Source organism: Octopus bimaculoides, chromosome 11 (assembly GCF_046866305.1).
Source record: "Octopus bimaculoides isolate indiv1 chromosome 11, ASM4686630v1, whole genome shotgun sequence".
In the NCBI taxonomy this organism is placed as follows: domain Eukaryota; kingdom Metazoa; phylum Mollusca; class Cephalopoda; order Octopoda; family Octopodidae; genus Octopus; species Octopus bimaculoides.
Genome location: NC_142938.1, coordinates 44,766,834 through 44,778,952, shown reverse-complemented (window position 1 = coordinate 44,778,952; position 12,119 = coordinate 44,766,834). Strand labels below are relative to the sequence as shown.

The window sequence follows — 12,119 nt, the reverse complement described above, 5'->3', positions numbered from 1 at the left end:
AAGAAACGTTAAAAACAAAGTAGAGTAAACATTCCCGACAGATGTCTTTTTCATTTATTACCCTGGACTCCACGACGGCAAAATCATACTGGTCACAGCTTTTTTCAATGTTTTGATATCAAAACATTAAACAACAATTTCTGTGTTCATTCATATCTTTATTATTGATTCTTCTATTTATTTACAAAGTGAACTGCAAATATTCGTTCATTTCTTCATTCAAGTCTCCGACTCTTTGTGTCTTATAGACATATTTTGTGTTTCTTTTGCTTTTCTCGTCTAACACATTCGAATTATTATTTTACTTTCTTATTTTCATGTTTTCGTGCTAAATGCAACAATATTTGGATAATGCCGGTTCCAGCTTGCTACTGGAAGCAATCTTTTATTTTGTGAGACGTTTTCTTACACTGTTGCTTGCAGACGATGACAACGGAGTCAGACGTCAAATACTGTCGTCTGCTACCACTTTCTTGTCGTCTGCTACCACTTTCTTGTCGTCTGCTACCACTTTCTTGTCGTCTGCTTTTACGAAATATTGGTTAGGGACTGTTTCTTGAATTTTTCTTTTCTTGAAATAAAGATACACGAGAAGGAAGCCAGTAAACAGCAATTCCATTCTTTTTATTATTTACAAGCTTTAATATATTAGATACTGCTGTTCAATGGTGCCAGTTTAGAATGTGAAAGCAAGACAGAAGATGCCTTATGCAAAACTACTTCAGTTGATGAAACTCAGCTTATCTCCTAGAGATGAAAATCATTTCTTCAAGATACCATTGATTAATCAATTAATCATGCACCCTCTAGATACAAAGTAATATTCTCTAATCAAAATATATAATTGTTGACACTGCAATAGAGATCTGAACATGTTTTTTTTAAAATCGTTTGGTGTATTATGCTGGTCTTCAGATAAATGTCAATTTTCTTTCTAGAGAAAAAAAAGGGCCCTGTATTTTGACAACATCTTGTATTTCATAATGTGTGTCATGGTGTCACCAGGATTTCAACCAAGTGGGGTCTGAATATTCACATTTATTAAAATGGATCCAACAGTAGTCATTTAATTTGCATTAGCGTAAAGATATTTATTATATATATATATATATATATATATATATATATATATATACACATATACACACATACATACATATACATACATACATACATATATAGCCCTGAGGTAGGAGTTCATCCAAACCTGTCAAATCCTCCTAGTTGCATAATTTGTGTATATATGTATGCATGTATACACATACACAAGCAACATATATGTACACCCACACTCTTTGTTATTGTATTTGAATATTTTGTTTCTTGTAGCAGAAATAAAAAAAACAATGATAATCAATAAATTATCAACTAATGAAACCAACTTTGCTCTTCATCTTTTCAGCCTGACAAAATAAAGTTCTAGTTTAGTGCTTGGATCAGTTTAATCAATTGTATCCATCTCCCACATTTGAAGCTTTGTCTCTCTAAGAAATTGTAATTTTTCAGATTATTAACATCATCTTTAGAGATGATGAAAGATTTTTATATCTCTACATATAATGTTAATCATCTGAAAAATTATAATCTTATTAATGATAGTAATATTAATTAATAATAATTATTATTATATCTAGAGGTAAGCTTGTGGTAGGGTGACTCTCTGGTATACTCTCAATTTCTGGATGAAAGACCTTTCAATTTATTGTAACACACTAATGCTCTTGGGGAAAGGCATAATCATAGCAACATTCTGGTTCCTTTCCCCCAAAAGATAGGGTGCTGTGATTTAGCATTAAATCTAATTACAAGCTGGTGTACCCTAAGTATGAACTATGGTTATCAGGTGCTGCATAATTGCTTAACTTACAGCAGGCTGCATCATTACTCTATATATTATGTTAGCTGTGTTTATAAACTTTGCTGTCTCCATTGGACGTCTTTCATGTAGTCCCTTTAGTCTAATCTTTAAAATTATCAGTGCTTTCTAAAAGGATTTGTTTTTATGTCTTTTTTTTTTTATATTTTAGTTACAAATAATTATTAAAAAAAATTTTCTCTTTTTTACTATATGGCAAAGGTTGTCTTCAAACATCTGTTAGTTGATAGATTTCTTTTTGCTTCATATTTAATGGTGATAAATGGCTTGTAGCTGCAATATGGCTAAATGGTTAAGAAGTTTGCTTCATAACCAGGAGGTCTTGGGTTTGATCCCATTGTGTGGCATCTTGAGCAAATGTTATTGTCATAACCTTGGCTTGACTCCTACCTTGTGAATGAAATTGTGTAGATAGAAGCTGCATAAAAGTCCCCCAAGTGGGAATTCAAAAAGACTACAATCTATGTCATGCTAATACTGTTTGAGAATTATGTTATGGGTACATGTGTCTGTGAATTACTCAGTCACATATACAGCAATAAGTTATTCACCTGATCAAGCAACAGGGGACCCATTGTCTTATGGCTTGTAGGCTCCTGACCAAAAATTTTATCACCATTGTCTGATTGTCTGGACTGTCCTAGAATGAGTTTCCCTCTTTATTGTTGAGTCATCTCTCATGAGAAATATGGAGAAGCTTATTATATTTGATTATTATATCTGGAGGTAATATTTACTATTTGACCTACTACTTTTGCTTCTGTGGAAGAGGAGTTGATATAAGAAGTAGACAGTCAGATTATATATTATAGTTACATGTTTAGATCTATTTTATGTGTACATGTGGAGGAGATTTAATAAAACAAGGACCCATAAAATACTGGATTCAATTTGTCTAAGTGTACACTTCCCTCTTCCAGAAATAAGGACTTTCAGTGTAGAAAGAAATCTTTATCTTATAAGCAGTTATGATTATTGTTTTAAATCTCTTTAGTTACATTTTAACATTCCTTGGATAAACATAAATGTCAGTCATCTTGACCTAACTAATGAAATCTATGACAACCCACCTATTTCAGAACTTACTACTACTATGATTAAGCTGAAGTTGATTAAAATTGCACAGTGTTAGACTAATGCATAATAGTATTTTATCTAACTTTTCCCAATTCACATTATGCTGGGGGTAGTCTTTTTATTCATCTTGGGGGATTATAAAATAAGCACCAACAAAACACTGGATTAGTTTGGCTACTCTAACCATTCTCTGCTACAGTTGTCTTTATTCTCAGTAAAAAGAAATCCTGGTGATTAAGCTGTTCATAACTTGTTACAGCTTTTTAAAATTTTGAGAAATGAAAGCTATTGATATATTTATGGTATTTGTGTGTAAGTGTGTTTGCACATGGATGTGCATGTGTTCATTCTACCAGCTACATAGGTTCTGTGAAATCTCATTCATAGATATTTAATTTTTTACCCTTCAGTGATTTGAAACATGCTAATCACAAGGGACAGAAGTAATTTGAATACATGGAGGCTGAGCCACAAACATCCTTATCAGTGATATAGTTCCAGACTATGCTTGTAAATCAAACTGGAGCTGGTTTGTCTCTCCACCACTACAGATATTTGATAGCAAGCTGCACTTAAACACAACTGTCCATTACATTGCAACATGTGCAGTTGTACATACACATGTGCACACATGTTCATGAGTGCAAGAAAACATGTGCATATGGACTTGTGCACATCTGTTTATATACAATTGTGGACATAGTTACATATACTCCTATTATTATTTTTGACAATATCCCATTCACAACGCTAAATAAACCGTAGGTATTAGGTTTTTGTTGTTTTTTCTTCTTTTTTGTCAAACAAAATAACTCAAGTATGGTTAATGTACCTTGTAGAGTTTTAACTGGCATTCATACTGAAATCAAACATATATTTATCATAAAAGAACTATTTTGTCAGTTGTTACAATCATATGATATGAAAGTGTTATTACTGGCTTCGTCTCAAATACACTAACACTAAATCATTTCTTGGTCTTATTCACTTCTATATTTGTATGAAATCTTACATGCAAATCACATATGTACTAACATGTTATACTTCATCTGTCAAACAAATGATAGTCTAGGAGTGCAGTAAGATTTAAACAGATGAGATGATCCGGGACCAATAACTATTTCCAGTTCAATTTTGTCTTTTGTTTGGACAATACCTGATACAGGTTCTGATTTTTGAAAAGGTTATCTTTTAAGCTTATATACTACATCAGTCACTGGTTGTGAGTTTGTTTTTCTAGTTTTGTTGTAATGTATAGGTTTATATTGCTAAAGTAGGGTTGATTTTTTTTTTTACGGAAGATAGATTTAATTATAGCATTGCTTTCAGTTAGGTCAGCTCTGATCAAAAAGCATTCCAACATTTTTTTTTGTATTTTTTCAGACAGTGTGCATACGACCACTTTATCCAATGTATTCTTCCTTTTTGAGATGGTAGGGTGTAATTTCAAGAAGGTTCAGCTGCTGTTTTTAGCAAGTTGCATGACCATGTAGACTTCCCAGTTGGTTTGTGTATGGTAATATCTCTTGGTACAGTCAGTCAACAGCAATTTTTGTGTTACTCCTAGTGTATATACAACAATAGCTATATTATTCACTTTCATGTCCTAGAGTTATTTGTTGTTTAGCGTAAGTCAAATTCAATCCAGTAGACAAATGATCAAAGACATTCCTTATCATGACTATTCTATTTTATTTTTAGGTATTGTGCATCTAGGGTTGTCTTATTCAGTATGCTCTTTCTAAAAATGATAGACTTGAGGGATATGACTGCTATTTCTCATAGGGAATGTGACTGCGAATGTATGTACTGGGTAGAGTATATTTGTAATGGCTATGGTCTCTATTCCCATCTGCAAAATGCATATATCAAGTGGAATGTTGTGTAGTGATGAAACATGAGTGAGAAAGTCAAAAGATTTTTGGTTTGCTAGAGACAAGTAAGTTTAGCAAAATCTAGTGAAAGTAAAACAGGAATCTGAATTTACATTATTTACATTGACAGATATTTGTCCTCATCTTGTTTGTTGTTAACACGTTTCGGCTGATATACCCTCCAGCCTTCATCAGGTGTCTTGGGGAAATTTCAAACCTGGGTTCTCATTCCTAAGGTATTTTTCGATATTATTATTAATATTATTATTATTATTATTCAGGTCACTGCCTGGAATCGAACTCGGAATCTTGGGGTTAGTAGCCTGTGCTCTTAACCATTATGCCATATGCCTGTGGGCAATTATGGAGTGAATTTTAGGGCTTATAAATCTAATATTCTTCTATCCTTCCTTAATACTGGCTCCCATATGCTGTTCATATCTGCACTTGGTCTGCTTAGGAGGATGTTGTGTCCTAGCATATGTACTGCTTCTTTTAGTTTCCGTATTTTCCAGTGGTGTTCTCTCTCTATTATTTTAACTTCATCCCACAGAGGGAGGTAGTCTCCATTTTTCCATACATGATCAGCTATACCCAATTTATCAATACCTCCCTGTGTCACAGCTTTGCAAAGTTCCTCTGCCCTTATTTTGAGTGGGTGGCATGTTTCGCCTATGTATAATCTACCACAGCTGCATGGGATGGAGTACACGCAGTTCTTGGTCATATTCTCTTCTATTGGTGGTTTTATTCAAAGGAGATATTTGTGAAGTGTTGTATTACTTTTGAATACTGTCCTGATGTCATATGGGCTGCATATCTGTTGTATCTTTTCGGAGAGGCCTTTCACATAGGGTAACTATCAATATTAGTACATATAAAGAAGATATTGTGATATTTTTTCAACCACCTCTTTATGATGCTATAGTTTAGAAAGTTTAGTAAATTTTAATGTGCAAGAACTATTAAAAATGTTTCAGATCGGGATTCCCGTTTTAAACACAAAGAAATCAGTGTAGTTCCTGGTTCTCAGTAAGTCATGTACACATAGTGTGAAGTAAAGCCTTTGGCCTGATGGTCAAGTGCTGTAATAGCTTAAATATTTCATAAGTGTATTGAAACAGATTCTTGAGACCATGAAAGAAATTACTAACACACATGACTTTAATTGAAGAGAAAGTGGAAGGACACTCTAAACCCATCATTATTGTATATCTTTTTACAATGTTTCATGCATTGTTTGAGTCTCCCTGCATATTGTCATTCATGGCAGACCCTCATTTTCTGGCACACACAGTAATAGAGAAAAACCAGCCAATACTGTTATGTTAATTTTGGCAAGATTTCATGACTGGATACCTTTCCTATCACCAATCACTTCACAGAATGTACTAGGTGCAATTTTTCATGTCACTGGTAGTATATAATGTCCACAACAACACTAAAGTATTCTCTTTATTTCCATTTGTTCCTTCTTATTTTTGCAGCTGGATGCTTCTTCTAAACTTTCACTAACTATTAGTGCTATCAGTTTTAATTCAGAACTAGGGTACCCACTCTGCATCTTTTGGTAGAGTTCCTGTTGCTTCCATTTGATTAGAGTTGTACTTTTTAAATACTATTGGGCTTATTCAGATTGTACGTCATCCTTGGCAGGTTGCCTTTATTACCTGGCTTGGGAATGGGGTCTTTGGTTATCTTTGCTTGAGGTCTGTCCACAACCAAACCTCAAAATAAACTGATCAGTGTACTTGATTTTGAATCTTACTGAAAAAAGACCTGTTTAATGACAACTCCATAATGAAAGGTTTCTGTAAAATAGTCTGCCGAGGTTTGTACTGTTAAAATATTTAGATTGTCTTATTAGTGCGTGTTTCTTTTGCGAATGTTCTTTGTAAATAAAACTTTTGTGTATACTAATGAAGCTGTTATAATACAATTTATTGCTACTTTCCTATCTACCTCTTAACAAGTCTCAAGAATTAAGATAATCTTGTATTCCACCTCTGTTGACTGTAACAGTCAGATCTTTCAATCATGTATGAACAAATTGGAGGAGGTTAAGCAGAAGGTATCTGTCCTAACTGCCTCTTTTGCATATGTGGTAGGGAGTGTATAGTCCCTGATCAGACTAAATCATGGCTTATCTGAACTTTTGGTTTACTCTTATGCACTCATTCAGCCTTGTCTATGCCTTTAGTCTATTCAAGTAGTGTTGATCAAAGTTATTCAACAAACAGCAACAATACTTGTAACCATTGCTAATGGAATAACTTACATAACTGGTCAGTTTATCAGAGAAATGAATGCAATGAATTTTTCTTCACTGGGAGCTTGGCCCTATATTTACACTAAATTCCTTTTTATCGAATTTGCTTGTCAAGTAACCACAGGTATCTCTAGCTCAGTCAATAATTAACATTGTGTTCGTGTTAATTTGATTTGTTTGCTCGCAACAGATTATTTTGCAAGTCTAACTCATTCACTCACTCATTTACTTGTGAAGATGGATTTGATATTCACACTGTAAACCACAAAATCAACACATGTTTTCAGATAATTTCGTACTCCAGCTCAGTCACTATCTTTTTATCTATTTTACATTTCGATTAAAAGATAGTTTATTGTCTCATTTCTTGAAGAGTACAATGTCAATAACAAGAATACAACTTCTCAGTCAAGTAATACCTTATCTACTAGGCCACTGAAATTATTTTGAAAATTTTGTTAGGAAGCACAGACTTCAGCATAAAGCTGCCCCAATCCTCTGTTGATTTAACAACTTAGCTCATGTCAGTGAACTTATCATCCAGTTTAAAAGGTGAACTTATCCAGTTTAAAAGGTAATGGGTTCACTATACGTAATACAATCTAAAAGATTGTTGGGTGTTGGATTAACGTGGGAATGGGAATGAAGACTTAATCTTTTAAGAATGAATGTATGACAGACTGTGAAATTTGGCTTGTAATCATGGCTTCTTTCTTTGATTAACATTTAATTGGAGTCTCTCTCTAATATGTCACTGTGTCAGGGTTACTATGTAATTACATTCGTAGACAATTCCTGGTGAGTTCTTAAGATTAGTAAAAGACTGTTTCAACTCTTTAAATGTCTGGTCATCTATTTTTCTTTGTGCTGTTTTTTAACAGTGGTTTTAAATTTCATTAATTCTAAACATACAATATTTCTTACTGAATAAACTTTCTACAGCTTCTGTTAAACTCACTCTCTCTTTTTCTTATATATTCACACACTTGCACATTCCATTTTAAACCAAATATACACATTTAGATTAATTATCTTTTTTATACAGCTCTTTACCTCAACATTGCCTTTCATTCTTCTGGGGTTAATGAAATGAAATAGATGTAAGTAAAGTGGCTGATTTAATCGACTAAGCTCTTTTATTAATTTTTAACCTTGTGTCTATATTAAAAACAATTATTATAAGGAGGTGAGTGGCAAAATAAGTAGAGCATCAAGCAAAATGCCTTGTGATATTTAGTCATGTACTGTTATGTTCTGAATTCAAATTCTGCTGGAATTGACTTTTCCTTTCATCTCTTCAGGATTAATAAAATGAAAACCACTCAAGTATTGGAATTGATTAACTGTTCCTTCCCACAACCCTGATATTGTATTAATATTAGAAATCATTATTATTCAAACCAATAGTGATTGGTGATGTTTTAATAACATTTAAAGTATTCATGCCATTTGGTTTTCTGCTGTAATTATTCAAAGTTAAAGATTTATTTTAGATTCCAAATTAGGTTGGTGGAGAGACGGACAGGGTAGGTAGAGCATTGAATTAAATATCTTTCAGTATGCAATTACATGTCTCTACATTCTGAGTTCAAATCTCACTAGAGCCAACTTAATCTCTCACCTTTATCTCAAGGAGTTATTATTTAACTGTATTATCTTGAATGAGATTAACAGCAAGTTTTCTGCATGTACTTATTTTGGAGACTTATGCTCTGATTAAAATGTGTTCAGTCAATGTATCAACTGTAGCCATCTCATTTTATTAGCCACCATCTGCTTTGGAATTTAGTACTTCAACATGTAGGCTTTATTTCAACAAAATCTGTTGTTTTATGACTAGAAAAGTTAGAAACATTTTTGTAAGATGCAAAAAGAATAAGGATGTTCTTTTTTTAATTTGTGTAATAAAAAAATTAACCTATACATATGTCTACCATCAACTGTCTCTCTCTATATCTCTTTCTTTCTCTATAACCCTGGCTCTCTCCTTTCTCATCTCTTCCTTCCTTTCCATCTAGAGTAACCATGTATCTCCTCTATAACAAATTACCTATAGTCTATCCCTCTATTACATTTAACCTTCCAACTAGTACAAAACTACCCACCACAATACTACTCCCCTTCCCTGTTGAGTGGCTTTTGTCTTGCAAATTACTTGATGACCCCCACCGATGCTGATGTCATGTAAAAACCATCCAGTACACTCTGTAAAGTGGTTGGCATTAGGAAGAGTATCCAGCTGTAGAAACCATGCCAAAACAGACAATGGAACCTGGCATAGTCTTCTGGCTTGCCAACTCCTGTCAAACCATCTAACCCATGTCAGCATGGAAAACAGATGTTAAGTGATGAAGATGATGAAATAGACACATGTATGTATGAAGGCATGTGATGCAGCGGTTAAGCTGTATGGCTCACAATCATGATGTCATGGATTCAATTCTTGGAATGGGTAGTATGTTGCTTCTTTGTCCCGGCACTTCATTTCACAATGTTCCTGTTTACTGAGTTGAAAATGAGTACCAGCTGGATGCTGGTACAATTCTTTCTCTCTCTCCAGTTGTCATGCTGGATGTGCCACTGGGTCAAAAAGCGAGAGAGAGATGAGAGGGTATCTATGTCCTTTCATGGTTGCATAGGCACTTAAAACAGTTAGTGAATGCAAAATGCATTACCTAACAATATTTATTTGCAGGTGATGGCTGGCTCTTTATATATATATATATATATTAAAAATGGGGAAGGCCAGTTTATGGGATTACCTTAGGTTTCCAGTCCATAAAGGGTTTAGCTTTAGTATTGTCAGATCCCCCAAAAACCTGTTGGCCCATGACCTCTTAAAAATATTTTTAAAAAGCCATGGGATCTGATGATACACCATAAGGCTAAACCCTTTATGAGTGTGCTGCTTCTTTCGGATTTATATTTTTACAAATGATATATATATATATATATACATATATATATATATATATATATATCAGAATTTTGATTGTTATGGCTGGTCAGAGAGTGGCCATTGGTTTTGTACCTATGAGGTGCTTAACTGTAGAGGCAGACATAATTTTGAGATTTCAGTTTTATTATATTATTTAAATGCTTAGTTAAAAGGTACTTCAAATATGGATCCTAGTATATTTGAGGGTCATTGACTCCAGAAGAATGAAATGCAAAATTAAATTTTATGGACCTTTGCAGCCTAGCATTTTTGAATTTTTATCCTTTCCTTTTTCTTTTAAGTGAGTGTTTTAACTGTATTATTGATATTTGATAAACCACAAGTTACCGGATTCTTAAAATTAAAAATCATATGGCAATTATAGAAAAGTTTATTTTAGCTTTTATTTAACTTTTTTTTTTGTATATCTGTAAAGTTTGTTGGGGGTGTGACTGTTAGTCGCAAGAAATTGTATGAATATTTGTTGAAAGTATGTTAACTGTAATGTTGACTATTCATCTAATAGTTATTAAAAGAAGTATTTTCACATTCCAAGGAGATTGACAGTCACTCAACACTTAGTGATCTAAAGTGCATTTACATGAAAAAATAGTATGTATAGTTCAGACATAAATTAAGGATACTTATTAGATGTGTTATAGGGGTGGCATTCCATATTTGAAGAAAGGGCATTATATCTATTTACATGGCTTTCTTTTTAATGGGATGGGTCTAACACTGCAAAATAACAGAAACATTTAGAAAACTTTGTGCAAAATATAATATTGTGATGCATGGTTAAGGGAGAAAAGTGGGCACTAAGTGCAGAAGACTTGCCAAAAACTAATAACAATTGAAATGACTAATCCATTGAGTAATATTTATTGTATGAGGTAAGAAATAAGTTGTAATGTGTAAGAGAAAATCAATATGATAATTTGATGAAAGGAGCAATGCAATTATTGTAAGAAAATATGCAAATTTATAGATGAATAGCTAGTGTCAAGAATGGAAAATGGTAAGATATTGAATAATCACTCGAAATGACCAGTGAGAATTAATAAGTAATAAAATTCTTTTATGTTGTCCCTGTTTAAAAGTTGATAACCTAGGAAGCATTTAGACAGTTACACAGAAGTTATTTAAATGTGTGTTATAAAAATGACCTAAAAAAATATGATCCCAAAACAGAAGCAGTAAGATAGAGGCAGTTTTATAAACATTTGACTAATTTATGCTAGTATAGAAAATGAACAAAACAGCACAATGTAGTCTTAATTTCAAACAGAAAATAAATCAAGTTGATATTTTAAATGTCTATTTCCCCCCCCCCCCCCCCAAATAAATAGAATAAAAACATTAAAAGCTTTTTTATCTAACACTATCACATTTGCTTGAGAAGTTTGATCTCCTTTATTCTAAAATCAATTATTTGAATTCGATTTTATTTTGTAGCAGTTTTATCTGATAGAAAGATAATTCAATGATTGTTGATGAAATAATTAATGATTAAGCTGACTGGAATTCATCAAAACATTGCCATATTTTTTTTCCTTCATCCTTTTTTTTTTTTGGCTGTTCAGAGAATTAAAAGGTGACTTTTGGTTGCACATGAGACAATAAAAAGCACAATTCTTTTATATATTTTTAAAAATTGTATTTGTCAGTTTGTTAGAGAAGCAATGAATCTTTGTTAATTAATCAACAATTATAAAAACTTTCTGAAGTAAAAATTGAAATTAAATGTCTTTAATGTATTCCACTCAACTTTAAATTCTCTGTACAAATATTTAACAATCTTACTCTTAAAAGATAAGGAAAAAAGAAGCATCAATAAATAAATTTAGATTTAATTGCAGTTTGTATGCCAACAAATTTAGTGCATGTGTATATGAATTACAATGCACATAACACATATACAGAGAAATAAAACATTAGTACAGAAATTAAGTTGAAGACTGATCTACATCTTTCTTTTACCAAATTATTGCTCAGTGTAAGTTCGGTTCATACCTTCTTCAATTAGATTTTTATTTTATTTGTATCTTGCATGAGTTAAAGGAGGCACAATGCCTATGATGGTTT

The 12,119-nt window shown here is 32.7% G+C and overlaps 1 protein-coding gene across 22 annotated transcripts in view; it reads left to right on the top strand.

Moving 5' to 3' along the window:
• The window catches only part of LOC106881190 (uncharacterized), a 185,571-nt gene that overhangs the window by 7,884 nt on the left and 165,568 nt on the right, over nt 1-12,119 (top strand). The window lies entirely within an intron of this gene.